Source organism: Cynoglossus semilaevis, chromosome 6, assembly GCF_000523025.1.
Source record: "Cynoglossus semilaevis isolate Cse_v1.0 chromosome 6, Cse_v1.0, whole genome shotgun sequence".
Classification (NCBI taxonomy): domain Eukaryota; kingdom Metazoa; phylum Chordata; class Actinopteri; order Pleuronectiformes; family Cynoglossidae; genus Cynoglossus; species Cynoglossus semilaevis.
The window spans coordinates 1,861,903-1,866,816 of record NC_024312.1 but is presented as its reverse complement, the minus strand read 5'-3'; positions in this window follow the sequence as shown (position 1 = coordinate 1,866,816).

Here is a 4,914-nt window from a genome sequence, read left to right as displayed (position 1 = left end):
AAAAAAAGAGAAATTCCTTCATTTTTTTTTTTTTTGGGAGGGGTGGGGGGGGGGCACGTTTTCTGGCTGCGTTCATTAGTTCTGGGACGCCGCATGTTCACACACGTTAACGCTGTATAAAGTCAAGCTCCTTCCTCCTCCTCCTCCTCCTCTTCTTCTTCTTTTATTTTTTCTGTTTCAGTTTCTCTCTCTCTCTCTCACACACTCACACACACACACACACCGTCCAGGTCTATGATGAAAAGCACAGTGTCCACACACACACACACACACACACACACACAGTAGGTAGATTTGGAGATTTCTCTCTCTCTCTCCGTCCGTCCATCTAACTCTAACTCGCTCGCTCTTTTTCCTTCTTGGTTTCTAGTTCTTAAACAATGAAAACAATGAAAACAACAAAACAACAAAACAACAACTGTTCGATCACATGATGAACTGTTTCCTCAATATTTTTTTTTATTTCACCTCCTTTTCTCTTCGTTCGCTGGTGATTTTTTCTGTGCAGTTCTCTCTCTCTCTCTCTCTCTCTCTCTCTTTAACTCATGTTCTTGCTCTCTCTTTCACTCCCCCCCCCCCTTCCTCCCCCCTTTAGTGAATGGTTGTTATTTCATGTGGGATGTCCGTGCTGGAAAAACCAATCGAATGTAGTGTTTACATTAAAAAGCCACTGTTTTCATGACTACAGACGACGTCGTCTCCGAGTCTTTTCTGCGTTCAAAGAAATCGTACATCACTTTCACTGAATCAGGGGAAAATATTAGATACATTTCACATTGAAAAGTTAAATGATTGGAAGCCTAACACAGAACCCTGAGGTTCTCCACACACTTCATACTTCAAACTAATATAAAAACTGCAGTATTTACAGAGTACTTTTTAATCCTGGTACAGTTTTCACTCTCTGGTCAGAATCTTAAATCAGCTTCAGCCGTGTCTGCATTTTCTACACGTTCATATTCGTACAAATTTGGGAAAATTCATGCAAACGAAACCACGAGGATTTAAATATCACTGAAGTCAAAATGGCGTCCGTTAAAAAAAAAACAACGTTGAATTCACGACAGTTTTTGTTCGTCGTGCGTCAAACTACATCCCACTGAGAAGAAAAAGAAGAAAGAGTTTTTTTTGAAGGTCTCGATGACCTCATGATGACGACCGACACCTGCTGCTGATTGGTTGCACCTGCGTCTGCTCAGCCTGACTCCTGCTTCATGTCAGTGTGTGTGTGTGTGTGTGTGTGTGTGTTCAGGAAGTTCTCAGAACATTTAAATTGGACCTGAACCGTGAACCAAACCCTGGGACCAGAAGAACCAGGAGAACCAGGAGAACCAGGAGAACCAGGAGAACGTGGAGAACGTGGAGAAGGTCTCTGAGGTAGGACCACAGGATCTCAGCTGTAAACCAGGACAGAAACAGACGGGAATGTGTTTCTGTTCATGTCAGTGTGTGTGTGTGGAGAGAGACAGAGACAGAGAGAGAGAGAGAGGTGTTTTTACTGAACAGTCAGAAAACAGCTGTAGATTTTGGTGTTAAATGAGTTTGGATGAGATTTCTTCGTAAAAACGAAGATAAAACTCCAGGTGACAAAAAGCAGCTTCTGTTTTATTACAGTTTTTGATTAAATAGAAATAATAAAAAAAAACCAAACATGAGAAACTGACTGTGTCCAGACAGAAGGGTTTTCTCCGACTGTAGAAACGTCAGTCGTCCGTCAGTCGTACGTCAGTCGTCCGTCAGTCATCCGTCAGTCATCTGTCAGTCGTCTGTCAGTCGTCCGTCAGTCGTCCAGCAGTAAGGAGTGTGTGGACACGTCACTGACTCTGGTCGTCATTTTTCAGAGTCCGATCTTGTCGTGTTTGAATCGTCTCCAGTTTGGTTGAAGTCACTCTTCTGAAATAATAATTAATTAATGAATTAATAAAAACCGATGACTGATCCCTGTGGAACTCCAGCTCTGATGATCCAGACCTGGGTCTGAGGAGAAGAACACGACGCAGTGATTTAATGAATGTAATGAATCTGACTGTGATTTAAAGCAGGTCTTTGTCCATGTGTGTCCAGTGGACCAGTGTGTCCTGGTCAACACTGACTCTGGTCTTTTTATAGAGGTGTGTTTGAACTGCTCTGTAGGACTTTTGATCTAGAACATCAGACAGGATGACACAGAGGGGGAGATAGAGGGGGAGGGAGGGTGAGAGCAGAGAGTGAAGAGCAGCCGTAAGTGAGCTGCAGTGATAAGAAGCAGAGAGAGAGGAGACGTGTCTGACATTATTCAATCACAAACAGACTTAGAGAGAGGGGAGGGGGGGGGAGAGATGTTTCCATCCTCACTGCTGTGGATGTGGCCACAAGATGAAGGTTGGTTCAGTGGGTTCAAAACCACACAGAGAAGATCAGGGAGGCTGGACCAGTGGACGGTTTTATAAAAAAACTGATAATCATTTTAATATCAGGACGAAAATATCGTAAAATCCCTGGAGTTTTATCATCATGAACAGGTTCCAATCCAAATTCTGTGCAGTCATTCATGGATGTGTAGAACGAACAAAAGAAAGAAAATGGATTCAAACTCCTGAAATAAAAGGTCAAAGGTCATTTTCTACTCCAGGACATTTGGCTACAAAAGTCTAAAAACATCAGAATTAGAGACTCGAACTCTAGTCAGAGACTAGGATTCTTTTTTTAGTCTGTAGTGAGGCAGGTGCGCTACCTTGTGGCTAAACGATGTCACTGCACCACCACGCCCTTTCGGCCTGATGCAGAACAACAAAATCAAACATGAGATAAAACTGTCGCGGTTTTTAGACGGAAAATATGATGATGATGATGATGATGATGATGAAGATGATGATGATGATGGTGATGATGATGATGATGATGATGATGGTGGTGATGATGATGATGATGATGATGGTGATGATGATGATGATGGTGATGGGGATGATGATGATGATGATGATGATGATTATGATGATGATGATGATGATGATGATGATGATGAGGATGATGGTGATGATGATGGTGATGATGATGATGATGATGATGATGGGGGTGATGATGATGTTGGTGATGGTGATGATGATGATGATGATGATGATTGTCTTAAACAGCAGCTGTAACTGTATCTGCTCAGTGTCTTCACATCAGTCACCTCCTCCTCCACTCCTTCCTTCCTTCCTCTCTTCTTCTTCTCCTCCTCTTCATCATCCTCTCTCTTCTTTCTCTTTTTCATGTATTTGTTCACACAAGTACGAAGTGTTAATAATAAGCGACACACACACACACACCCGAGGTATTTATAGCCCTCTACCTCCAGCCCCTCTGTTGCTAGGATACCAGTCGGCTCCACTCTGCTCAGACAGGCACTTTTGGTTTTATTTACAAAAATGAGCAGGATCATTATGGTCTGTCTGACGCACAAACACACGGTGCATGTTCCAACGACGGACCAGAGGACGTTTGTCTGTCGAAGTCAGTCTTCAAAAAAAAAAAAAAAAGAAGTTTAAAATTTAAAACACCAACCTCACAAAGGCTGGCAGGAAGAGACAATGAGTTGAAATTAATGAATAACTATGGACGTGGACGAGGTCCAATCACAGACCCGGTCCAACAGACTCAGGACTTTCTGGTTCTGGTTCTGGTTCTGAACATTGTTCATGATCATCTCTCTCTCTTTTTTTCTTTCATTTTTCTACTCCCTAAGACGACACTGATCACATCTGTGGTCACTGGAGGAAAAAAAACATCCCCGAGGATACTGTGACCTCTGACCTCATGATCAACGTCACCGTGGGCTGACAAACCACAGTCGACAGACCAGAAGCTGCTTTTAAAACATTTAAAACAGTTAAGAACTGGACCGTGATGGTTTCTAACCAATGACTGGACGACAGAGATGACCACATTGCCCCCTGCTGGTCTTAACTCGAGTTCCAAAAGGATCACGCTAAAGTAAAACAGCCTTGTCTGTATAAATATTATTTATATGTATATATTTATTTTCGTTAATAATAATAACAGTAATTATTATTATTATTATTATTATTATTATTATTATTATTATTATTATTACTATTATTATTATTAATTAATTAATTAATTAAAATATTTTGCATTGATGAGTGAATCCATCATGAAGCAGTTCATCCCGGTCCTCATGGTCAATGCCTGGACATGTTCTGACGTGACACATATACCATAGGAGCGTGTCTCTATATTTCCGCTAGAGGGAGTCAAAGTACTATATAACGCGGCCTGCACAGCTGATATTCACATTTTCGTGCCTGAGTCAAAATCGAAGTCAAAACAAATTCCTGCTCAGTATCTTTGTCCCATATTAACACCGATGTTAATACATTTTTTGTTTCTCTGTTCAGAAAAAAAAAATTAAAATAAATCAGATACGACTAGTTTCATTAAACTTGTTATATTAGTTATAGTTGCAGCAGTCAGACTCACACACACACACACACACACACACGGTGCATCGTGAGAGTAACTTCTGTCTTCATCATACTTACATCACTGTCATCATCGCTACTTGCTGACGTCATCGCCACTTAGCTCTTCAGTGGAGTCTGACTCCTCCGGCCGACCGACCTCAGCAGACAAACACACACACACACACACACACACACACACACACAGGCAGACTGTCTGACTGTAACACTGAAACTGATCCACTAAAATACAACATGCGCCACATCCAAATGTGTTTCAGCCACGGGATCCCACCGTCTGTCCAGGAATAAACACACACACACACACACACGGAGTGTGTCTGCATTTGTACGTGTGTGTGTGTTTGAGTGATGTGTGTCTGCATTTGTACGTGTGTGTGTGTGTGTGTTTCAGTGATGTGTGTCTGATTCCCCGTCACTGATGTAACCGGCCTGGCACACTGCACCAGAG